Genomic DNA, 27936 nt, shown 5'->3' on the forward strand with positions numbered 1-27936 from the left:
TATATATATACACACACACACACACACATATACAGTGCCGGGCAAATTACGAATGAACAATAACACTGTTACCCCCATTTTTCCAAGAAACAGTACTTAACATGGAGACAAACAAACTGAATCAAATTAAGATAACAGAAAAATTACAATATTAACTTCAATGACCTTGAAGTCAATGCAGAGAGTATTGAACATTTTCCAAAGACGTTCAATATTTTGTACTCCAAACAGCATTCCAGGTCTGCAATTTTATTTACATTTTAGAAATGACAATGCATCGGATGGCTAATTGCTGAGAAAATATATCATTACATATGGCTTAGTACTCCAAAGATTGACAATAATCCATCAAATCTATATTTCAGCCATGTTGAGCTTTTATGATTGTACCATAGGAGTCTCAAATGGCTTGGTCCCATTGGGTTGCAGTTTTCCTCCATTATTAACAGATAAACAAGTACCCATATACCGGATTGTTGTGTTTATCAAATAGCTAAACAACTATTATTTAAGTATTTCTTCAACCAGTCTTTAGAAATCAGACAAAAGAGAACGGCTGAAATCCAAATTAGGTGAATATGATAAAAAAATTAATGCGGTTAAACGTATGCCATTAACCTCATAAATGAACACATTAACATGAATGCCCTAATCTCAACCCTAACAAAGATGACCACTCATGGACTTTTTTATAGAAATAATGGCTGAGCTGCACTTACATTCAATATATCTTTACCCAAACTATTCATAAACATACTATGCTACTTTATTTTGATAAGTCCTAACTGCTAAGCTGTGAATGCATTTGCGCATTTTTGGTCTTCCTTGTAAATTAATGCTTAAACTATTCAACTACATAATTGATTCTTTCATTTCAAGTCGACAAAAAAATGAACTTGAGCATGACTGATATCAAGGTTTTTTTTTATTATTGAAGTAAAAGCTCCTTTCCAGAATAAACAGGGACTTTTCTACTCAATAACATAGCAGGAAGTTCTCAATGTCGATAAGGAATGTCAACATCCACATGAATGCTCATGCAAAAACAGTTGATGGTGTTTATCCCTGTTAAGCATTTGCTCCCAACCAATCCTTAGTGCCTAGAGTGCCAAAACACGCGGCAGAGCCGGGAGCAAAGAGTTATAAAAAATAATTATATCTTGACGACAAATCAAAACAGAAAACGAAGCACAGACACAAAACCTAATGTCGACGTCTGACGATGTACAACTTCAGAAGCACTGCACAGCGCATATTGAATTCAAAACGTACAGTCCTTCCACCGCTGCGCAGGTTCAGTATTGAGAGTACTCCTTAGTTTGAAGTTTAGTGACGATGCGCTCCAGTTGCCTCTTAGCCTCGCATTGAGGGAAGTTGCTCATTTCGTAGTATCCTGGAGCGATTTTCACCAGCCTGAAGGATGAGAAGATACGCACAATGTTTGCTTGGTTTTTTCTTTCTTTGTTGCAGAAGCATTTGCCAACAATGCACAAACAAATTCAAAGCATTTGCACGTTTTATCTTACCATTCGGGTTTGATATCAGTGCAGGTGCGGATGTAGTTCTTGGTGGTCAGCACAAACTCGTTATAGAGAACCCACTCGGGCTTGTGGTCCAGTACGGTGGAAGGGTGCAACTGGACCACCTGGTTGTCCTTCACAGTGAGATAGTGGCCGGTGCGCTCCAGGTGAGCAACCTGATAATACCAGAGAGGCAAATTAACGAATAAATCAACCAATCGCACACACTGCCGTTTCTTCCGGCGGCGTAAGGATGTCGAGATTAACCTGGGCAATCAGTCTCAATAAACGGCTGACTCAAACAGAGACGTCGGCAATACAGCGCCCGGTAATTCGTACACTAAGGCACAAATTTGTCTCACCGTAAAGGTTAATGTTGACAAACATTTCAATATTAATGGAGTAATTCAACTAGTCAGGTCGCTTGTTTCAGGAACCCCCTCGCGGAGAGCGACTCGATAAAAACGTCATTTATTTTCGCTACGCTGGACGAAAATTGCCTTGATTTCTTGTATGCGTTTAAACGGTCACACTTTGATAGAAAGCCATGCATTACATTAGCAAGCTCCAGTGGTTTTGTCTTCTCAACAGACACAATAACTTTTAATTCAGATGGAGGAGAGTAAAGGGAGAAATCAAGCTCAACTTTAAAACTAGATGCATTTTAGTTTAGGATTGATTTTTTTTTTTTTAATTTAAGTAAAATACAGTGGACTAACAATTAACTAAAGCCTTTAAGTGATATGATCATCACTCAAGTTTATGTTTTATTATATTCATGGCTGAAGGGTGTTACTGTCTTGAAAACCCTTCAGCTGTGACTGTGATTGAAAGAAAAAGTCTGAAAGTAACACTGAATGAAACATGCAATTATGAAGTAGAAAGACAGAAATAGTATTTTCTTGTAAAACGTACTCAATCATTATTTACACCTTAGATTTTTTTTTTTACAGTGTATTAAAGTACATATTTTCATTAAAATGTTAAGTGAATTCAAAGTGTATTCTTTCAATATTGTGCATTTTAACTCTTTCCTTGCTACTGATGGAATTTTCCGGCTTTCCGTGTTTTCACTTGTATACGGTAAAAGTGGCGTATATAACACATCCTCTGAAAGAGTATTGAATCTCAGGATCAAAACAGGCGAAAAAGCCACAGAAACAAGCAATCGCATATGCAAACAGATGCATATGTAAAATAAGGTGATCAAACATTAAACAGCACATAAATCAAAACTGCCCAACGTTAGCGAATGAAATGTCGACTTGGGGAGTGGTTTAGCACTGTGAAGCTTTGGGGCTGTTGATGGAAGCGATCGACTCCATTTGTTTTGATCATCGATCGCGATCCCATCCGGACGTAGTCTTTGATAAAAACGCGATTTTCTCAGCTTTTTTTTAACTTACATTCAAGTGCTAATAAAAGAGAATGCAAGAAACCAGAATAAAACTTGTTTTCCTTTCTTTTGACAATGCATCTTCAGATATTCATACAACAAAATATTCTGTGGGCCATGAAAATTTTTGCTGGCGGTGGCTGGCAACTTTCTAAAAAAAAAAAAAAAAAAAAAAAACCCTGGCGGGGAAAGAGCTAATACAGCTGATAAATTGACCAATCAGCAACCAGGACTAGTTTATATTTCTGTCTTCAGGCAAACTCCACAGTATATAACCACAGTCAGTGCATATTAGTTTTAAGCCTCTGGGTTGAGGACATTTCCACAGGACAAAAAGAAGAATATCGCAACAGACATTACTATTTCCCATAAAGCATATCTCTGTGTGCAATAACATTCAGACAGATCTAAATCTAGACAACTGCACACATTATAGATGTTCAAAACACTGAATCAAAACCCTGGCACGACTAAAGCAGCTTATTGGCATTTTCATTAATAGAATATTATATTTGTGGCACACTTCTAGACAAACACACCTGCATGAAGAAGCCGGTGACGAGAGCGCGGCGGATGTTGATGTAATAGTCTCGGCTGGTGAACTCTGTGCTGCGTCGCGGCAGGCTGAAGCGGTCCATAATGCGTGAGAGCTGCTGCCGCACGTTATCAGCCGACATCAGCGAGCGGTAGTTAACGAAGTTATCATAGCACCACTGCACCGACTCGTGGTCTTAAACAGAAGGGTTATACATTAAAACCATGTTAAGAGCAACATCCAAGCAGCACTGCAAAATCATCTATACATTTATAAAACACTAAATATGCAGCTTATTAACAAAAACTCATTTAAGATTTAAGCTGCTGCCTTCAAGGTGAAGTGTGTAATTTCTGCAGAGCTCGCGTCACAAAAAAATGACTGTTTTCAAACAGGTTTCCCAAACACTTCTCCACTTATCTGCTACTGGAAGACCAAACATACTCCCACTCCAATCTCAGGCCTCTGGTTGAGTCAATGTTGTCAGGATGTTCAAACCAACAGAGGTGTGTTTCACTAACAGTGTTTATGCTTTCGAAGGAATCAACCTGCAAATGCTTACTTGTAGCTGTCCTTCAAATTTGGCTAGACAGCATTGACAAATTACACACTTCACTTTTTAAAATTACAGAAATGAATTCATACAGTGTAACAATGAATGACAGAACTATACTGTATATACACAAGTAATATATTAAGTTACTGTTACTATAAGGTAAGTTACTATGAATGCAAGAAATATCATAAGCATACCGGCTTTTGGCCCATATTGTTTTTTTAGCTGGAAGAAATGTAATTCTCAGAGAGCCAACATCGTATAAAGCAATTAAATACCTCATTTTCACTAATCGTGAGTAAAAACTACATATAACAGTAGATGACACACTGAAATTCATTGCAACTACAGTTAAAGTCAGAAAAAAATATTCATTGATTGCATACCTTGGAATTTTTTACGTTCATAAATTTTACACAATTTTTTCTGAGAGTAGCAAAAATGCAAAGCTGGGCATTATGAGTCAAACTTTTTTCTATCATTCTTGTGAAATTGAGCCTACAAAAGCTATTTATGAAAGTTATTTTTAGTAGTTTAAGATAATTACTACATTATATTTAAAATATGCTTTGGTATGAATATAACGGTATTCAGATGGTCAAATAGTGAAATTTCCTTACTTTTTATGACTATATCCTAACTGGTTAGAATATATTGTTCAAATAGATTGGTGTGTCGCAAGTGTTCACTTTTACTTAAGTGTATTGAAAAATATTGGTGATATTTTGTGCCCCTAAATGCCCGGCGTTGCATTTTTGCAACATTTTTCAAGTTATCCCTCAACACAAACTCTGCTAAAACAAAATAGTTTTTATAACCAAAGGCTTCCTAAAGGCATGTTAAAGGGTGAAAAAAATACATCATGAATATCAATGCTTTTGTCCCTGGAGGTTAACTGTAAACTCTTGTTTCTGCTAATTAATCATTAGAATCTATTGGTTACAACTCTGAACTTTACCGTCAACGTTTTTGAATATAACCGGCAGCCCAGAGATCCCATCTCTATTAACTTATCTATGCGCCAATAATATAGACTTTTTTTTTTTTCTATAGCAGCTTTCAAAAAGAAAGATGTTAATCTGTCATATTGTGTATCACTAACATTGTGACTTTTTGTTTGTACTAACAAATTAAAATGCTGTAACATGAATCTTGTCAGCTTCACATAAACATCAACCTCCTCTCTTGACTGTTAGCATGCTTCATATAAGCGAGGTGCGAGAAACCCCATGGGAGTTTGGGAGAAAATATGGAAGCTGATGTGATGAATGAACTGCACGCAAACAGTTTTAATAGTGCACTGCCTCGCTCGCAGGCACCGGTTTTGATGAAACAAATTACGATTTTTGGCCACGTACAAAAACAACCTAAAATTAGTTGTAATAGATTTAGGCAATTAGGCTAATTATAAACGGGTGGAGGGAATCATCTCACATGAGCACAAGATGCTAGTGTGTGTGTCATGTATACGTACTCTGTTTGAAGGCGTGGTAGACGTTGAGCAAGGTCAGGTGGTCCCCGTCGATGTGGGCGAACCGTTGACAATAAAACAGAAGACTAACATTTTTTGCTCTGCTTATTGATAATGAGTGAGCTACAAAGAATTAATATTTCATAGTCCATTAGGCTACTCTAATTATTCTTTGATCATATGCAGGGGTCGTGTGTATGTGAGCATACATTTTCCCCAGTTCTGAGGTGTGTGCAAAGTTTCATGAATTTTTGAGCATGTTTAGGCCCTCATGTATTTCTGAGAAGAAGAAGAATTGATTTTTGCAAAGTATAGACGATACATATCATACACTACGTGGTTTTAAGTTTGATTTTTCAAATCTCTAACCCCAAGCAAGAGAAAAAGTAATAGTGATGATTGCCTTAGATACCTTGTCTTAAAAAAAAAAAAATTTTTTTTAATGCACATAAGGAAAACCATTTTCTTGCCGTGAAAACATTGTGGCTGTGGTCTCCTGGACAACAACTAACTTTTAATTCAAGACAAAGGGGGCTAATTTTTCATCTGACATGCAAGCAGTTCCAACGTCTTTATTGGGACAGGACTTGACAGATTATTTTTCGTGACTCCGTGAGTTTGTCTCTATTTTTTCGTGCCAAGCTGCATAAACTGCATATCAGGCATTTATGTAATACATCTAATTTGTGCATTAATGGCTGTTATGTTAAATAAAGTTTACTAACTACAGTAAATCAAGTACCCGCGCACGCCGTTGTTGTTGTTTTGTTTCCCCTCAGACGCGCTGCAATGGTGATCCTGCGCGCAATTCTCAAAACATCCACAAGATGGTGGCGTTTATCGGTGAATCCGATATTACAAAACCGATATCCGATTATTGTAAAATGCTTAAATATCGGGAAAAATATCGGTAAATCGATATATCGGTCGATCTCTACTTTTATATATGTATTATAGTCCAGTTTTCAAGTTTGAAATGTTAGATTCTTTCGTTCATGTGTTTTCAGATTTTTTTTCTAAAAATCTTTATCTTAAGTCTACTGCAGATATAGATATTCATACATGCATATAACTACGTTGCAGACACACAGTCAGCTTGCTCTCGAGTGTTAACGGACCTGCTTTGACCATTCTAATATGGCAGACGGCTTAGATATAGCAGCCCACAGAAACAGCCGCTATGCTTTTAGCATGTTGCTGTAGTTTTCTGATTGGTTTTCAAGTATACTGCTATAAAAGTGCTAATATGTACCCCATTTTATAGTATCAGACTCTAAAGAAGCCTGGAAGTATTCGTCAAACTCAAGAAAACTTCAATACCTGGTGGGTCCATGAAGTCAAAGTGCACTAGGTCATCAATACCGAGCTTCTTGAGCTGTAGCACCACAGAGCCCAAATTCGACCTGAGAATCTCAGGGTATGTGTTATCCTGAAGGAAAACAAATTAGCAGATTCAATTTACATGGAAATTTCCCATGTTGTATGTACAAAAAGGGGGCTAGAAGTGACCAGAAGTACTAAAGACTTGAAGGAACCAGGGTCATCTGCTGATCGACCAAAACACGATCCAACCAATTTCACTGGCGTATAATAAAATCAGAACAAGTGCGCTTCCCAGATGCCTGCAGCCGCTATGATTGGTTTCACAAACCTGCATCTCAGTCTTGTAGGCCTTCTCGGTGTAGAGCCGGAAGCACTTTCCTGGGCGCGTACGTCCAGCACGGCCGGCTCTCTGCTGGGCCGAAGCCTTACTAATAGCCGTTACGAGCAGCGACTCGACTCGAATGCGAGGGTTATACACCTGTGCGACGAAAAGGAAATAATAAATGCACACCATTGCACCATAGCAATATGCTAAAGCTAGGCCATCCTTCATCTCTGACTGGACTACATGTATGACAGCAGCAGCTGGGCTAGGGAAATGTCAGCAGAATAAATAACTAGCTTTTCCATCTCGAGTCGCTGTCAGAGCCCCGCCACTGGGGTTATCTGGGGATTTCAGAGGCAAGAGAAACAGATCATGGGTTGAGATTAGACAAGTGAGGCAGAGGAGAGAAGACTAACCTTTTGCTTGGCAAAGCCAGGATCAATTACAAACACCACGCCATCGATGGTCAGGGACGTCTCAGCGATGTTTGTAGAAACCACAACCTATGAGAGCAGAAACAATACGATCAAGAGATCAAACTGACCAGACAGCTTTTATCACACACACAAAAAAAAAAAACATCCCATCCTCAAGACTCTAAAGCCGAAAGTATATGTGTGCAGTCAAACTAGTAGTCTTCCAGAATATTATCCATTTGATAGCGTGCGTGATCCATGCATTTTAGAAAGCTTCACTTTTGTCCAGTGTCTGTGCTGTTATTCCAGAAGTTATGACCGCTAAAAATATCTTGTACTCTTTTAACCTAAAGTTGCGGCTATCATAACTTCACACAAGCTCTTGTCAGTCAGGGTCTCTGTTGCGGTCTCCAGTATTCAGTATTCTGTTGTCTCTTTAGTTTTGTTTTCTATTGTGAAAAATGGCTGGGTAGTAACTGATTACATGTAATCTGGATTACATAATCAAAAATCAAGTACTTAAAGCAATTAAAGTACATTACATTTTATAATGCTCAATCAGATTACAGTTACTTTTCATGGATTACATGATTACATATTCACACAATGGAAGAAAATAATTAATAATTAATAGATTCTCCCTAATTCTTCTTTTAAATGGATTCCCAAACATTTTTGTCAGCCAAAACCACTTTGACGTGAAATATTTTCTAACACATTCGCATGTTTACAGTTTGATATGTCGCTGAATGGTCACATTGACATGCAGGTAAACAAATTAGATATTTCTATTTTTAGCGTTTAATTAATGATTAACATTTTATCAACTCACAAACCCACTGCAGTTCTTATATTAAGCCCAGTTTGGGAAACCTGGTTTAATGTAGCATTTAACACATTTTATGATGTTGAAATAAAAAAAATGTAGTTTTCTTTTTGCTTTTTTATATCAATATGGTACGTTCAATGGTAAGTTTAAAACAAGTTCTAAAAGTAATCTAAAATTATCTAAAAAGTAGTCAATACGTTACCTAAAATGAGTAACCTAGATTCTGTTACTAACTACAGTTTTTATCATGTAATGTGTAGTAACGGATTACAATTAGTACGTAATCTCTGGTTGCCATCTTGTGGAACAACTGATTAGTGCAAAACAAATTCAATGTGCATGTGCGACACCGTGTATACAAAGTACGCACAGTTACAAAAATCGGGTGGTGCAAAATCGAATTTCGAATATTCGTCGAATTTTTAAAAAAAATCCACATTCGAATGCAAAGACGTTGCATTCGAATTTTAGGTGTGCGTTAAGGAGGCAGCCTTATCAGCGGCGCACGAGATGCGATGACGATGTAAGTGTCGTTATAATGTTTTTGTTAGTCTATCCAGTTGAAGTCTGCATCCAGTCTATCCAACACTGCTGCGTTGTTCATTAAAAATATAGCGGAAAAAGAGAACATCAATGCGGAGAAGATCTGGTTTACATCAAAACCGAAACCAAGCCGTTCACACAGAACGCATATTTCACGCATTTTCTAGACGGACCCCCATCCCACTGCATCTTTTTTATTATTTTTAAATGAAAAATGTACTCTGTGTGATTTTCGCAGATAGTCATGTTATCTTATGCGTTGAATGATGCGCCCTCTTGTGGCCTCAGGAGAGAAGCCAAAAGCTTTTCTTCATCCTAACTGAAATTATGCATTTAAAAATCCAATATAATTCGAATTTTGATAATATTCAAGTACAAAATTGGATTTAAATTTAGTTTAGTTTTTAGAAAAATTTAGTTTTTCAGTCATTTTGACAGCCCTAGTGTACACATACTATCAGTACACACATACTATTCTGGTACGAAATGTGCATCACACACACTGTACACAGACCCTCGCGTACGAGTAAAAACTGAAGTATACTTTGGGCTTTAGATATTTCTCCGTTTTTACACATGGCTCAAGTACATTTTTTTCTGCCATACTTCAAAATGTCTTAAAGGGGTCATATGATGCGATTTCATTTTTACCTTTCTCTTTAGAGTGTTACAAGTCAATCATACCTGATTCAGATCATCAGCTCATTAGTAGAGACTCCGAGACCTGAAATGGGTGTGTCAGACAAAAGAGAGATGCAAAATGTGCCGTGTTGGGGGGGGCGGGGACTTTGCTCCAGGAACGTGGTTGGGAACCACTGCTCTACACCAGCAGGGTGGCTTTTTTTAGTACATTTCATTGGCGATTAGACAGTTCTGCACTGCTCTAGGCAATCAAAAAATCGAATTAAAAGAAAAAGGTTCTGTGGTAACTGGAGAGGGGTGAAAAAAGGCGAAAAAATCAGTGGGAATTAAATCCTTAAAGACACTTCAGTGAGCTGTCGCAAGCTGGAAAACTAATACAACCCAACAGGGGAGTAAGGCAACAGTTGCTGCAATCAAGTCAAATCGGGAGTGTGCTGGCTGAGCCGGACTGCTTCCGCAGAGCAACCCGTCCAGACACATTACTACTGCTCTTTTTGGCGGCAAGATACATGTCTGTGCACAGCATGCAGCCATCTTCCCCTCCCTAGAGAAGCCCACCTCTAAGAAACTCTATTATTCATGCCACGTCTCGCTCCTTCACTCTCTCTCTGTCCCTTTACAGTACAGGTGGCCTTCATCATGTGTGCTATAGTGACATATTGAATCATCTTTGAGCTAGAGACCATGGACCGTCTTTGATATGCTGAGATGACAGTGTCCAAGAAGCTTCAGAAGAGCTTTATAACACTGCATAGGTAAGGCTTGCTTACTCGCCCGAGTCAAAGGAGCCAAATGGTGTTCATGAATCACAGGATGGAAAATGTCAATCCGAGTCAAGTCAGAAGTAGGACAGAGTCTCTCGATAATTTAAGGGTTTGCTTTGTGTAGTGTCCCAGAAAAACCTGGAGTTAGTAGCTGGATGCCATCGATGGATAGCAAACGGTGGAGTTGTGAGGTGCACATTCACAGATAACATTAGTTTTGAATGCAATAAAGTTGATGTAGCGGAAACAGCTACAGTTCTCTTCTCCATTGTGATGTACATCCCATTAAAATGGAAAAAATGTAGGGCGAGGACTTGGTTCTATACATCGGTTGTTGTTTGGATGGAGGCAGATCTGATTGTCAACCTGCCTGCAGTCAGCTGTCATAAAGAGATGGAGCTTAAATGGACTAAATGACTGGAGAAGTCTGGCATACGTCAACAAAGAGAAGACTGTGGCTTCAATGGAAGATTGATTATGACAATTTTGATAAAAAATAAATGTTAAAAAACAGACAAATGCATGGATGAATCATTCAATAAGATTAGGGTTGGGGTGATGCTTGCTGTGATTTCCGGCCTCTGCGTCTCACTATATGACGGCATGAACACAAAAACTTAATCTCCAGAGCTGCTGTGAGAGTCACTTCGCGAGAATTTTACCGTTTCATTTGAGAAAACTAGCATCATCATACTGTATACACACAGAAACTTCATGGCAACCTGTCAAAATAAAAGTACGGTTTAACATGTAAAAGAAATATATTATTATTGTATTACTTTTGTAAAGTATAATGTACATCTTTAAATATTCCATTTTATATCAAGAAGAAAGAAAGAAAAAGTTTGTAGGGCCCTATTGTTCAAAATGTTGAAATTGAGACTTTTGGACTTATTTTTTTCACTGAAATAAATGTTTTTGTAATTACACAGAGTAAAGTACCGAAAAAAGGTACTGTTAGGTACCGGCACCGAAATTTAGGTACCGATACCGGTACCGTACCGGTTAAAATGTGAACTGTACCCAACCCTAAATAAGATCAATAACATGCATTTAGAAAATGGATAGAGTACATTTCCATTTCATGCCAACTTTAAAGTATAAGATTCCAAACTTAAGTATTATATTCTACAGAAGCTTCCTACATTAATTCTTGACTTAAGATTTGAAAAAGTATCCTAATGGAAATTACCAAGGTAACTAAACAGATAAGATTCCAAGTTAGGCAGGCCATGGCCCTTAATAACTTTTCTTAAAAATAAACTTTTCTCAGAAAATAATTTAAATATCTTACAGTAATACACACACAATTTGAGCTATAATTTATGCCTACAGCAGAAAACAAGCTTAAAGTATGTTTGAATTCCTAACCCTAAGTGGGAGCAATAGTATTGCAGATGCTTGCTTTGGCAAGCTCCACTAAAAAGTTTTTTTGCAATGTAAATTTTGAGTTTCATTTAACATCCTGGCCTCTATTACTAACAGAAAGCAAACAAACCTCATATTTCAAGTAATTCAGCCTCCTCAAATGCCTTTGAGGCACTTAAATCCTACTTTTATAAGTGAATTTCTCTTCAGCCACAAATGTTTGGCTTGGTTTGGTAATGCAGCAGAGGGTCTATTCATGAAGCCTTTGACCTGATGTAATTCAGCTGCTGAAAAGAATCATCTGCCTATATATTCATGGAAAGGCTGGGAGAATTCACTGAAAAAAGGCCATCTGGAATCTGGAGACTGAGGGATACGACCCAATGCCCACAGAGCATGCTCTTAACAGACCACTGAATGACAACGAGGTCCGGAGCGCTTCAGACACACGATAAAAAGAAATGAGGGTTCCTAACCAGTCTGCATCCTTTCAGAAAATAGGACCACCTGGGAAAGACCTTCGAGATGAAATATATTCCAGAGTGGTAGCCATGGAAATTATCGAAAGGTGAGCACCACTGGAATGAGTTGCACAGCAAAAACACTAAATGCATTACCAGTACTTAGTCATACTCATTGAACCGTGAGGTGTTGAGAAATTGCATCTTTTAGGAGGCAATGATCCATGCGCAAGTGGTCTGGAAAAAAGTAGGTGGGCTGACCGAACAAGGCTAATGCCAGCAACATTTCACTTGAATAAGTGCAATTTCAATTCTCTCCAATGAGTCTCTCATTCAATGTTCCTTTTTCATAAAAAAAAAAACTAGAATGGAGACATACACTACAGGTCAAAAGTTTGGAACAATTAAGATTTTATGTTTTTGAAAGAAGTCTCATGCTCACCAAGGATGCATTTGATAAAAAAAAAAAAACAGTAATATTGTGAAATATTATTACTATTTAAAATAATTGTTTTCTATTTTAATATATTGTAAAATGTAATTTATTCCTTTGAATCAAAGCTGAATTTTCAGCATCATTACTCCAGTCTTCAGTGTCACATGATCCTTCAGAAATCATTCTAATATGCTGATTTGATGCTCATTTATCAATTATTGTTGGTGCTCAATTATTAATAATAGTTCAAATCAATGGTGAAAATTTTTTGCTGCGTAATATTTTTGTGGAACAACGTAACATTTTCAGGATTCTTTGATGCAAAGAAATTTCAAAAGAACATCATTTATTTGAAACAAATGTCACTTTTGATCAATTTAGTGTGTCCTTGCTCGATAAAAGGTACTTAAAAAAAAATCTTACTTCAATTTCAGTGGCAGTGCATTACTGTATCCACAAAAGTATTAAGCAGCAAAAACGGTTTTCTACATTGATGATAAATGTTTCTTGAGCAGCAAATCAACATTTTAAAACGATTTCTGAACGATCATGTGACACTTAAGACTGGAGTTAAATTGTAAAATGTATTAAAATAGAAAACAGTTCTTTTAAATAGTAATATTTCACATTACTATAGTTTTACTGTATTTTTTGACCAAATAAAATGGAGCCTTGATGAGCATTACAGATTCTTTCAAAAAATAAAATAAAATAAAAAAAATTCCATATACCTTTTGACCAGTACTGTGAGTTTGCAAACATAGTCACAAGTGCATTTTTGCATTACTGTGGCTATAAAGTTAGCTTCACATGTCCATGCCATTAAATCAGATGTGCTGCTATTTAGGCAACTAGCTATAAACACGCTGACAGTTTAACCTTGTTATGCGAGATTCTCTTCAAACAGTTTCTCCGCCATGAACGCAGTTGACCAGACAGCGTCGCTCACATTTCATATTCACAAAGATAAGCGAGACCCTGCCTTCAATCACGCTGAATTAAATGTGACTATGGAAGCCGTCGCAGAGGGCCGAGACGGCTCCTGTCTGTCTGTTTCTGGACTGAACCAAACAGACATTTCATCAGCAATAGCATGATTTCATTGTACCTCTGGGTTTTTAAGCAGCACGAGTGGAAGGAGCTTCAAGCATTATCATCATTACCGGGCTGAATCGACAACCCTTTAAAACCAATGGGCTTGTCTTCAAATTAAAACTGGCATGCTTTATGACTTGGCTTAGAGTGAAGAGTAACGTAACAAATGTTTTAGGCCCGGACATGGTCTCTATCAGGTTAGATGGGTCTAAATCTCTTTCCGTCCGCATACAGTTATTAACAAGCTAGATTCATTAAGGATTGTTTTAGGTGGTTAACACGCACGGCAGCCTCACTTTTTCCTTAATTCTTCCATAACCCTCCACTCCCGCAGTCAGCACAAGGGAGATCTTACCACAACCCAATTAACTCAAGGATCGTCAAGAACGCTGCTGCCGAAATTTGCCACAGTCCTCAATTTCCCTACATGTGACTGCTGAGTGTCACGTGACGTCACAATATCCACACACGCATCCCGTTTCTGCCAAAGGTGGCTTATATGCATTGCGTTTAATATATGCCAGCGGGTCTCAAGGGTTGACATTTTTACAAGGTAATCTGAGGCCTCCTTATGTACTGCTGCCACTGAAGGACAGAAAAACAAGGTGGGTGCCAAAAAATAAATACATTCAAGACACTCATCCAAAAAAAAAAGACTTTTCCTGTTTGTTCAAATTGCTTTTTTAAAATGAGCTAATGCAACAAATCTTGAACATTGTCAATTTAATTTCATTGTTCAATCCATTTAAATTTGTCAAATTTGTTAAATTAATCATTTACAGGTATCATAAAAGGTATCATTTATTATTAGCATAAACTGGCTCTGTAGTTTCCAGCATGCTTTGCATAGGACTGCATTAAGAGAAGTTAGTGTTTATTGTTTAGTTATGTTGGCCATTGAGAAGCGTTTGTTTTTTATTTTATTTTTTTAGTTTTGCTAATACCAGTATTGAAACCAGTCTCTTCAAACTTTATCTCGCATCACACATAATAATAAACATAACTGACTTTAACATGCTGTTGCTAGTTATTAACCAACACAAGAATTGATATGTATTAAGTTTCTTCCAGAGTTAATAGTTAAATAAAACTGAAACCATAAAAAAATTCCTTACTTTAAACATTAACTGAAATGAAATAAAATATACAAAGGCAACATTTCTAATTTTCATTTAATCTAAACTTGATGTACTAAAATAAGTCAAACTGATATACAAATTAATATATCAAAATATATAGATATTTAAAAAAAAACAATAGGTAATAAATTAACTATTAAAATGAAAATGGAAAATATAAAAATATTAATTAAAATAATAATAGTATCTCAATGATACAAAAATAACCTTGGTTAGTTCAAAAAAACATTGTGCCGAAATGAAGTTGTTGTATTGTGGACCTAAAACTAATTGCACGGAAGATTCTTAATTTAATAAAGTTCACTAAACAAACTATTTTTTGAGAGCATGGAAAGTAGGGAATCATCATTCGTTACCTTGTTATTCGTTAGTCTGAGCTTTTGACAAAAAAAGTATCACATTATATATTTAAAAAACAAATAGTAACATTTCATTCATTTCTATAAAATATCACTGATTGCACCAAAAACAATTGTTGTGAAAATCTTTTGTTTCTCTTTTTTTTTTTTTTTTTATCAAATGTTTCTGAATAATAAGCAGTTCTCAGTTCCCAACATTCGTTTGCATCAAAGGGGTTGCAGCATATTCACATCAGCCCCTGTGAATCCATGTCCACTTTCATATTCTTCTGAACAACGTAGGCAAACAGCGGCGGATGTTTGAACTTCTGAAGCAGCTTATGCCCGGGCTTACGAGTAATCAAACCTCTGAGAAACCCAGAGCCTCTTTAAACATGGAAGTGGTCAGGAGAGAGATGAAATGACACAATGCCCTATTGGAGGGGGATGGACGAGGCAGATACTTGATATGTGAAGCAGGCGGATGCTGATGCTGTTCAGGACATCAAGACACAAACCTGGCATGCAGCTAAGACTTCTTTACAGCTAGTGAACGTTTGCGTTCGTTCATTAGGACATCAGCAATCTCTGCCTAGCAATAATGACAAGCGGAGTCATTTCTGTAGGGGAGCGATGACTCACTAATCAACTCCTCATCAGATGTTCGGCTAAATGTTTGCAAACTCAAAGCTGATGATCAGATGTGATATTCTGTCAGATCTTCGGCCAGTCGCACAGGAGTCCAGGTGCTTTTCACATCGTAATCGTCAGGCTTGTTTGAGAGACGAAGAAGTGAAATGGGAGTAGAGAAAACAAAAGAGCGATTGCGTCTGCACAACCTCCTGCTAAGAGTAAAGGATGACAGACCATGAAAGCCACTTTACAGTGAATGAGCTCTGATAAAACATCTAGAGTGAGTTTCATTTTTTCAAAGCCAACATGCCAAAAATGCCAAACGACCATATTCAAGTCGGGAAGCAGAACAGGAGGGAGTGAAAGCAAACCGTCCAAAACAGACTCGAGAAAAACAGTACTGCTCCAAAACTTTTCAAATGATAGAAGGATGAGTAATTTTCCTTTCCAAAATTAGAGAAAAGAATCATATGCTGACAAAAGCAGCATATGCTATGAGTCACTGCTTTACCAAAGCTAAAGATGGAAGGGGAGAAAAAAAGAAAACCTAATTTCCCTTTCCCTCTACTGACAGACTTGAGTCATTCTCTCATCCTCTTCTTTCTTTAAATGGACTGAAGATGCTACTATAGCTGTGCGATACAATCACATTTCAATATTTAGATTTTTTTGATACCATACTCCACTCACAAAAGTGAAGGGGATCCATAAAATGTTCACTACTTTTACAATCTCTTTATGTTATCTCTTTACGTTTTGCTTGAGTGGGCTTTCAATGCATGGACAAATTATGAGAGAATCCTAAAATGTATTTGTGTCTGAAATATGAATGAAAGTCTTAAAGGGTTAGTTCGCCCAAAAATGAAAATTAGGCTGTGTTTTACTCACCCCCGATGCATCCTAGGTGTATATGACTTTCTTCTTTCAGACGAATCCACTTGATACGGCGTCTTAAAAACACAGCGATCATGTGCGAGACGCTGCAAAGGCGCAATGGTCATACAGGTCCATTTACCACGAGTTTACATAGAAAAACAATGGAAAAGTAGCGCATTGGAATGGAAAAATGCATTCTGTGTGAACGGCCCCTTATGGGTCTGGAACATTTGCCTGTGGAATATTCTATTAAAGAATCAAAGCATCTCTTGAACCAAACCAGTTGGGTTTGCCGCAGTTGAAAACTCTGAAGAGTCATATGTATGACGGTGATATTTACCTTCCTGCCGATGGCTCCGCTGGGTTTGCGAGGTGGAGGCGGCTCGAAGATCCTCTGCTGTTGCTGTGGTGGCAGCGTGGAGTAGAGCGGGATGATTTTGATGTCGCCAACATCAGGGCCGAGATCGTCAATCTCACGTTTGATCCGTTTGCAGGCTTCGTCGATTTCCTAGAAGGTGAAAAGGCTGATGTTAGAGACCACAGACCGACAATCAGGTGCAAAATTAAAGGTGCTGTATGTAGGATTGACAACTAGTGGTTGAACTAGGTATTGTAGTCCAAATTCAAAATATTGGAGAGGGTTTCTTTCACCCAGCCCCTCCTCCTCAGACTTGAGGTTGCCTCAGGTTGCCGTCCCGGAATGCACATTTTCAAAGAAGAATAACTGACTGTAGCATTGAATACAAGTATGTTAACTTAGCATGTTTCTTAAATATCTGCAAACATATTATGATATTTTTATGCTTTAGTAGAGTCAAAAACTTACATACAGCGCCTTTAAAGCCTGCCGAGTGCCAAAAGACATTTAATAGAATTACTCGACATATTAGAAACTGCAACATAATACAAGGTTTAAATGCTCATTGGAAAAATGTGTATACCTACATTTTTGCACAACTCCAAAAACATACTTTTCCGCCAACTGGCAACCCGGGGTGCCGAAATACAATTGGGTAAACTGGCAGTGGGCAGGTTACACAGACCAAAACAAAGACAGACATTCCGTCCCGGAATGCACATTTTCAAAGAAGAATAACTGACTGTAGCATTGTAAACAAGTATGTTAACTTAGCATGTTTCTTAAATACCTGCAAACATATTATGATATTTTTATGCTTTAGTAGAGTCAAAAACTTACATACAGCGCCTTTAAAGCCTGCCGAGTGCCAAAAGACATTTAATAGAATTACTCGACATATTAGAAACTGCAACATAATACAAGGTTTAAATGCTCATTGGAAAAATGTGTGTACCTACATTTTTGCACAACTCCAAATACATACCAAAACATACAATTGACTGCCATTTCCAGCTGAAATAAACACTAGTGGCAGTAAAACACCAACAACTTTTATTACAGGAATTAGGATTACGAGGCAGATTATAAGACTTATTTTCGCACAGTTCCATGCAAAATACTGTTATGACCTCAAAGCACTCTTAACATGGTGCATGATTTGTAAACTAATTTTTATTTTTTTTTGCTCACTAGACATTTCTCTTAGAAAGTGTTGTGAAACCTGCAAGAAGCAATGTAATATTTTGAAGATGACGCCATAGGCATCTTTTTCCAATGAAGCTTGGTTGTTTTATCATGAAAATTTAGTCTAGAATGGCAAGTTATTTCCTCCAGATCTGCATTGGAGCCAAAAGCCACCAAACAAAAACTAGAACATATTTATAAGGATGTTTCAATTGTTTTGCCCAAACAGCAAATGCCATTAGGGTCCACTGTTGACCCCACTGACCTCCATTTTATTGATTAAAAAAAAAAAAAAAAAGATTAGAATATCTTTTATGTTTTTTTTCTATGGTTTTTTTATGTTCTCTTTTATGGAGAATTGATTGTGATAACAAACAATAACAATTATTTTCATATGCTTGAATTAGCCAAAGTATTAATAGTCCATCAGCCCTTGGGAAGCGGCAGCTGTCAGGACTGCTATCTGTGCTGCCAAGGCACCGGGGAGAGAGGGACACACGGCTGTGCCAAAGCAGAAGAGCCTGCACCTGGAGCAGGACGCCAAATCGACATCCCTCGCTTCTCGCAGCGGCCACGATACAATACTGGAGGAAAATATTTTAAATGGACGCTTTAATCTACATGCTGCAGATGCATCTGAGCTGGCACAGATCTAAAGGAGAAAACTAATCTTAATCAGTGGTAATTTATCCCTGATTTGAACGAGCAAAGTTGAACAAATAACCGCAACCGTATCAGTGAGGGTTTTTTCTTTTTTGAAAGATCGTGTGGTTTAAAACTAATTGCTGTTTGCGGAAAGCCTATAGAGTTCAATCGTCTGTTTTTTCTGCAGAGTTTCAATGCATTAGCAGGAACAGGGAAAAGATAAAGAACCTAAAACTAAGTGGACAAACAGCATAAATTTGCTCAACTAAAAGGCACCTTCATTGACCGAAAGGAGCAAACTGAGCTATTATGTGACTAGCCTGAAAACCATGTTCTTGGCCTAGATTTTAGCATATTCAGTCATTCTTTAAATGGGCGGAATATAATGGCCAACTCCACTACTGTGGTCATTAGTCTCAACACATGCTTAAGATGGGAAATGCTTAAGCACAGCAACCTTTAAACTGTCCAAGTCCGTATGAACTCCATTAACCTAATTAAAAGCACATTAATAAGAGAGATCTGCTACTATACAGCCAAGAGACGTCCAAATAGTCAGCATGTTAGTGTGAGTTTAAGTTGTCATTTCTTTTATGTAAACATACCAATTAAAGGCATAGTTTACCCAAAAATGAAAATCCTCCTTTGTTCTGTTGAACATAAAAGATATTTTGAAGAATACTGCCAATCAAACAGTTGCAGTTCCCATTGACTTCAATTATGTGGACAAAAAAGACAATTAAATCAAAATGAGATATGGACTAGTGTCTGTGAATATTACGCGGCTAAAAGACAATTAAAATATGAATCCTGCATGTTCTGCGTGTCAATGTGTGAATGAATGGCACAGATGCGTGGTTTCATTTACTACACATACTGAAGCATGTGTGACGCTCGCAGTGTTAATAAATTTAACTATCCTTTTTGGTTGCGTAAACGACAATTTTTTTTGTGAATTATCCCTTTAAGAACGCCATATTTAGGTTGACTTTGTGCATTAACACTTTTGTGATTTCAACGTTGCTCTGTTGGTTTGAGCAGCCTGACACACAAACTGCTTGCTCAAATAATGGCGTGAGTTTGGGGCGGGACTATGTGAAAATGCACACTTAAACATCAAAAGTGCAAACACAGAGTCGGTCCGTTCTCGATAAACATGAGCTTGCTTGTATCTGCTGACATTCTGGACTTGATAATGATTCGTTCACAGCAAAGAGAACAATCCTGCGCATCAATAAATCTCCACTCAATTATCATCCGATGCTGGTGGAGACAGTCCAACTGCAACTTACTTGAGTTCATTCATTCTGCAGCGAGCCAGCGATCAATCTCACACCTGCAAATGAAAACGGATGTACACGACCAGACCCACTGGAGAAACTAATGACCGGAGTCTGCCGTTAATAAATAGGGTGTCAAATTATCTGATTAGATTGGTGGTGCGAAGATATGACTACTCTTTGAAAAGGGAAGTGAGAGGCATAAATGGAGGCAGTACTATGTTCAGTCTGACTGTTTGTACGTTCTTCTAGCCTGCTTTGCGAATGCAATTTTAAAATTGACTGAATTGTTGGATTCCTGCAATTTGCATGCTTTTTTGTTTGCCTCCTCATTATCTTTATGTAAAGCATGAAAGAAAATCAAGTTAATTTGCCTTTGATCTCTGCAAAAAGAGAAGAGGTACAGGACAAATCCGTGGGGAACGCTGGTGATTCTCCATCTGTGAGCGTATTTATCATTTGCGTGGGTCCCTGACCCTCCAACTGCGCTCAGGTGAGCACTGGTTGCAGGAGACGTAAAATAATAAATGGCTTAATTTCAGGGCTGAATCTGGGTCATTCTCTGCCATCTCTCACAGGCTTTTGCCTTCGCGCCAAGGCCAGCTGTGTTCATGGCCATTATCAATCTAAGCATTGATCTCTTCTGCACTATTTAACTGTTGTGTGTGAGGCGGCTTGAAAAATGACACAAATGACAAATGTGGCTCATAATGAGCATCTTGAATGTGAAGCCACACACAACCAAAACAAAGTACCCACAGTTTGGCATTTATTGTTTTCTGCAACAATATATATTTATTTTATTTTATTTTTTTCTAGTGACTTTCCTAATCTGTGATGCCAAACATAGACTTGGGAAAATATGCATCTCAAACTTTAAGAGAGGAAATACACATTTTTTTAAAAACAAACATCTACTACAATATAATATTTTTATTTGCAAGCAACATATATAGCTAATATTTAGACAAAACGCTAATTCTGAACAGCGTCCAACCATACAGCTGTCAGACTGTGAGTTACAACATCTAAGCAGCGTTATTTTATTGATTATTTTTATTCTATTATAGTATTTATTAATATTTTAAATTAGCCTTTATTTTGATATATTTGAGATCTGATTGTATTTTTATTTTTAGTAATTTTGTATGTGCTTTTATAATTTTTTTTTAATATATATCTAGCATTAATTTAAGTCTATTTCAGTTTTACTTTTTGTCATTTTAGTACTTAAACTTATTTTAAGTCAGCTGCCAAGACAACCTTTCTCATTTTTTCTATAGTTTTTTTTATCTAATATTTATATTTTATTTCAGCTTTATGTACAAACAGTTTTTAATAGTACTAGTCAACAACAACACCGCTACTAAGAAGCTAACAGGGCAACCAGTTAAACCCTGAGCCCTTTTTCAAAATGCTTAAAACAGCAGAGCGATGTTTCGCTAGTGTTGCTGTATTTACATTTTTATTTACCTAGCAGCCTCTGAACACTGTCCTTGGATAAAGGGAGTAAAATGCTTGCGCTTCAGACAGAGTTTATACAGTCTTTAAAAGTGAAATTCAAGCACTTTTCAAAAACTTTACGTACAGTCGGTGCTTTTCAAGGATGAGGGAGCTGTTTAATAAACTTATAAGAGGAGGGGGGGGGGATCAAGGATGACACTCAAAATTAAAATTAAAATCAAGCACTCTCTGCATGAACCCTATTCAGGGAGGACATCAGCGGCGTTACCTCCTGTCCGGTGAGGAAGAGCAGCACATCTCCCTCATCTTCCTCACACATGTGGATCTGGACGACCGTGCGAATGGACGCTTCTAGGTAATCCCTCTCCGGCTCGGGCGTGTAGAAGATCTCCACGGGATGCGTCCGGCCGGGAATGGTCAGCAAGGGGCAGCTGTCGAAATAAATCTGGAACTTTCCAGCGTCCAGAGTGGCGCTCATTCACTTGGAGTCACCTAGACCTTATTTAACGGTCTCTGAACACATGTATAACCTTTGATTTGTTCCTGACAACAAGTAGTCATTATCCATCTGCTTTATGAGAATCGCTCCAGCACATTTCAGCCATAAAAACTCGCTGCGCTTCTGCTCTCCTTGGGCTGATGGCTCTCAAATGGGCTGACCCAGCAGCAGCCGCTTTACCTCCACTAAAGCGACTGGCTGTGCATTTCTGAGTGCAGTGGCCACGTTTGTCTTCAAACAAACAGACACGCAGCGGTCAGGTGTGTGAGCGGCTTCATCGGCGACAGTCCGATGAAGAATACAGAGAGACAGACACACTCACAGAAGTATTTGCATTTGTTAAGAGAACAATTTTTCCTGGCTCAGCTTGATTCAGCCTCCAAAATGAACTACTCAATAGTTAGTGTTTCTCTCTGTTACATAAGGGTCAAAGACGAAAAAGGGTTTAAGCATAAAAACAATACTCCTTTAAATTGTTTTTCCAAAAAAAAAAAAAAAATTTTAAAAGTTTTCTGTTTAATGTAATTGTATTTTTGTTTTTGTTTTTCCGAGCAAAAAAAAAATATCATAAATTTTCCCTTGATTTACAGGAGACATTAGTGTTGTCAAAAGACCTGGTATTTCGGTACCAAGTCGGTACTAAAAAAAAGAAACGTTACGGTACCAGGTTTTCTTAAGTACCGGTGGTACCGAGTACCCGGTCAACCCGGTTCTTGATGCGCTATCCGAAAGCTATCCTCTTCCAGCGTTGCCAAGTCCGCGGTTTTCCCGCGGAATTGGGCTACTTTAACACTGTTGCCGCAGGTTGTTTTTCACGTCCGCGGGTTGAAAAACGACACCAATAATGTGATATTTAGCCCCTGGAATGCGAATTTTACCAGGGGAACCCCGCCAAAACACGTGTATTTTATCCCCGGAACGCGATTTTTAACGGGGGACCCCTCGAAACGCGATTGGGCGGGTTTTGTTGTGAAAACCTGGCAACCTCTTCATAAAAGCAGTGGCGACCTCAAGAGGAGGAAACGCATCAAACTAACAAAACACCCCGATCAAGTTCAAGCAGGTAAGTTTCAATTACATTTTTAATATTTAGAGCTTCTGTTATGAATATTATTCCATATTTTAATTTGAATGTCGGATTGAAATAAACATCGCCGTTAGCGTATATGTAGTTAATCGTTAGCATAAGCTAATATAATGAGCATTAGAATGAAGTTTCTTTGTTAACCATTTAATGCTCCTATAACTTTTATTACTGTAAAAAACAGGAGGACATAATGGTATTTACTATTTTTACACACCAGAGGCAGACATAATGGTATTTACTATTTTTACATACCAGAGGCTTTTAAATGAACTGTGTATCCAAAATATGCGTGTTAGAGAATGTACAAATGTATGGTTAACAGTGTTTGTCATATCAGTCCGTCAGAAAAACAGTTGTTTGTACAAGCAATGTTAATGCAACACTATTTTCCAATTAGATCAATTCAACTGATTTTAAGAATTTTTGGGTTGATTTTATTTTACACTATGAGTACTTACCCAAGAAAATCCATACTGTTATAAAGTTACGACATGGATTAAGGTTAGGTTTAGGTGTAGGTTCAAGATTAGTGCCTAGTTATTATCCAGTTATTGCAATGACTATAATAAGAACATGGCTTTGGCAACAAGTGGCTAATTTTCTCATTAGAGTTGTGATAAATCTGAAGTAACTGAGGATTGTAGAAAGTGAAAAAAAAATGTAGGGCAGGAGCTTGATTTTATCTATCAGTTGTTGATCAGATGGAGGCATCTGAATGTAATCTTCCACCATAAACTTAGGTTGTGATTTTTTTTATTAAAAATTATGGTTAAAAAAAAATTCAAATCAAATGCATGGATGAACTGTTCACAATAAGATAATTTAGATGCATTTAGAAAATAGGGTGAATTTCCATTTCATGCTGCTCTAAATATTCTTCCCTTCCCTTTATATTAAATAAAAAATAATAATAATAATAACCACAAGGCGGTGCAAGCATACGATCAGCATGACATACCTTGAGGTCGGATCTCTGCCGGACCACTTCTTTGAGGACGCCCATCAGAATATCTGTGGCTAAAGTGCGCTCGTGAGCCTCATCGAGAATAATGACACCGTATCGCTCCAGCAGCGGGTCGTTCATAGCCTCGCGGAGCAACATACCGTCTGTCATATATCTGTAAACACAAGACACGTTTATTCACTCATCTTTATCTCAGGTGTCACCAAAAAAGAAAAAACGTCATTTGTCCAAAAGCAACCACACTACGATTCGTCTTGAAAAACCAGGTACACATTATGTCAACATCTTTGCTTTCCACCAGAACTATAACTTACTTCAGTATGGTCTTTGCAGAGCTACAGTCCTCAAATCTGATGGAGTATCCGACCTCCTGCCCCAGCATGACGTCCATTTCATCTGCCACTCTCTGAGCCACACTCATGGCTGCCACCCTACGTGGCTGTGTACAAGCCACACCACGCTTGGGGCCGGGAAGGGCCCTCACCATGTCCACACACCACTGAGGGATCTGAAAAACAAGAGTCGACCAAATCGTTAATCAAAAAAGGAGGAAAACCTGTTTTTCCACCCATTCAATATGACTATGCAACAACAATGTGAGACCCTGGAGCACAAAAGCAGTCTTAAGTCGCTGGGGTATATTTGTAGCAATAGCCAAAAATACATTGTATGGGTCAAAATTATAGATTTTTCTTTTATGCCAAAAATCATTAGGATATTAAGAAAAGATCATGTTCCATGAAGATATTTTGTACTAACAAACCTGGTGCTGGGCGGTATGACCAAAAATGTATATCACGGTATTTTTCTAAATTAGACCGGTTTCACGGTATATGACAGTGTATTTTTTATTTTTTTTCCATGCATGACCGGGTGTTAACCATATTTTCTACTTATGAACCGGTATACCGCCCAGCACTAGTCAAAACCCAGCCTTACTAATTAATACTTTTTATATCCATTGTTGAAAGATCCCTGAATGCAAGGAGCTTTTGGCTACAGAGGCCAAAGCAAGGTCTTCTGTGAAAAGCTGTAAAGCATAAGGTCCTTGTTTGGACTAACCTGTGTGGTCTTTCCAGAGCCTGTCTCTCCAACGAGCACAAAGCTCTGATGTCGGTTGAGGATGTCATTGAAGCGTTCTTTGTACTCCCAGACGGGCAGCTGCAGCCTCTTCTTGAGGATCTCGAAGAAGCGCGGCGTGTGAGGCAGGTTGGTGAAGGGGTTGATCTGCTGTTGCATGGCCGTCTGCTTCAGCGGGAGCATCCCACCGCCGGACACGCTGGAGCTGAGGGGTACACTGGACGCCTTGCTGTCTCTATCCCGGTCTCGATCACGGTCTCGGTCTCTGTCTCTGTCACGGTCGCGATCGCGATCCTTCGACCGGTCGTCCCGATCTCTGTCTCGGTCCTTACTGGTAGGAAGACACAAGTAATAACACAAGGTTTCAGTTTCTTGGCAAAGCTAGTACTCCAACTGGTAATATTCATGAGAATTTGATATTCAAACTATGTCTTTGAGCAAGCGACTGTGTGACTCTGTTAGCCAACTCTTACATAACACATCTTATTAATGAGACTTCAGAGTGTTTCACAGCTGTAGGGTTTCGGTTTATTTGTGGAAACCCGACTAACTATCAGCCTACTGGTGGTAAACATCAGTTACTAGTCTGTGCATCTATTTAACCAATTAAATAGCAACTTAGTGATAGGCCAACAGAACAAACTGTTCTTTCTAAAAGTATAACAAGTATCATAACTATATACAGTGTTTCCCCTAGGTTTACGGCTTTTGGAGGCGTTTTTTTTTTTTTTTCTGGAATGCTTTTTAATGGTTAAATTAAATTTTATTAATCAAAAAGCATGTCTAATTAATTAAAATCATGAAACTTAAAGGGGTCATATGATGCTTTTTTAAAGATCATTATTTTGTGTATTTAGTGTAACAGAATATGTTGACATGCTTTAATGTTCAAAAAACACATTATTTTTCAAATACTGTACATTATTGTAGGTCCTCTATGCCCCGCCTCTCTCAAACGCTTCGTTTTCTACAAAGCCCCCTCCTTTTTACTCCAGTCTTCAGTGTCACATGATCCTCAGAAATCACTCTTGTTGAAAATATTTGTGCTGCTTAATATTTTTTCAATTTCTTTAAAAAAACCAAACAAAAGAAAAGCACCTTTAAACACTGGTGTACATTACCATAAAGTCAGGGTTATTATTCAGTCATGGAGCACTGCTAATAAAGCAATGGAGATTAATGGCAGTGTTTCCCCTAGGTTTACGGCTTTTTTTGGGGGGGAAATTCTGTGTTGTGTATTTACATTTTTTTAAGGCATAAAATATTAATTTAATCTATCTTTTAAGTAATGAAAATTAAACAAATTTTATTTTTTGGAAAATAAAGGTCATTTAATATTACAATTAAAACATTGAAGAAATATTGTATGATTATTCCTTAAAAATAAGGTTTTAATAATTTTAAGTAGTAGTAGTAGCAGCCTATTACGTACATGAGGAGGTCCCTGGAAAGTCTTGAGAAGTTTGAAAACCCCTGGTTTAGGACACTTTCGGGAACCGATTCAAACGAATCATTTAAAAGATCCGACAGAGAAGAACGATTCATTTAGAATTTAGAACGTCTAACCATTAAACACAAACTACGAGCAATTTATAATAATTATATATATATTAGTGCTGTCAAACGATTAATCGCATCCAAAATAAAAGTGTTTGTTTACATAATATGTGTGTGTGTGCCTTATATATTTATTATGTATATTTAAATACGCACACATGCATGTATATATTTAATAAAAATATGTTATATTTTAAATATATTTATATAATATAATTTATATAAATATAAATATATACATGTAAATATTTTTAAAAAAAATACTGTATGAGTGTTTCTTTATATACATATTAAATATACACAGTACACATACATATGTAAACAATAACTTTTATTTTGGCTACGATTAATCGCGATTAATCGTTTGACAGCACTAAACAAATAACACAATGTTACTGAAACCTAAAGATAAACAAAGTAGGCCGCGCTTTAGCCGTATGCAGTCAAAAATCAGCCTCCATAACATAAGATCTCAGGATGTATACGTTCACATCCCAAACACTCATCACTTTCGTTTTTTTCTAGTTCGTTTCTTAGCCGCATTCCGACACCGGCAAAGTCACGACTACAAGACATTATCCCATTCATTAGCGGCCTTCTTTAATGGGCTTCTCCTCTCCACACAGGCCTCCTGTCCGCTTCTTTACACACTGCGAAACAGAAGCATGAAGTAACTCGTCCAAAAACAACCATGTGAAGAGTAAATAGCGCCTGCTGTGCGTCAAACACGTGCTGGCGGCATCAGAGTCACAAAGACTCGCGCTTCTGTGCAAACAACCCGCTTTCCAGCCTGCTACAATCACCTCTTCGGAAAGCAACTGCGCATTTTATATGCAGCATTTACTTGCAACGATGTCACTGTCCGTGAGATGTTAAAACCAGCTCAGCACAAGAGTGTGAACAAGCTAGCACAAACTAGCCGCTCTTTCCCTCCACCGCGGACTGCTGAAACTCAACGTAACTTACCCGTCAGATGACCTCTTCTTGCTCGACGAATAATCATCGCCTAAGTCCAACCGGTGCCGTTTTGACATCTCGTAATAGAAATATTAATAAGGCAAAAGAGAAAGAGTTTGGTCGGTTACTCCAATGCAGCCGCTGCTCTCTCTCTCTCTCCCAAACACTCGGCTAAACGACAAGATGGCGACCGG

At 37.8% G+C, this 27936-nt stretch overlaps 1 pseudogene; it reads right to left on the reverse strand.

The window, feature by feature from the left end:
• Positions 1-896: 896 nt before the first annotated feature.
• Positions 897-27936, reverse strand: LOC107730366 (pre-mRNA-splicing factor ATP-dependent RNA helicase DHX15-like; annotated as a pseudogene).

Source organism: Sinocyclocheilus rhinocerous, unplaced genomic scaffold, assembly GCF_001515625.1.
Source record: "Sinocyclocheilus rhinocerous isolate Xijiao unplaced genomic scaffold, SAMN03320098_v1.1 scaffold1389, whole genome shotgun sequence".
Taxonomy (NCBI): domain Eukaryota; kingdom Metazoa; phylum Chordata; class Actinopteri; order Cypriniformes; family Cyprinidae; genus Sinocyclocheilus; species Sinocyclocheilus rhinocerous.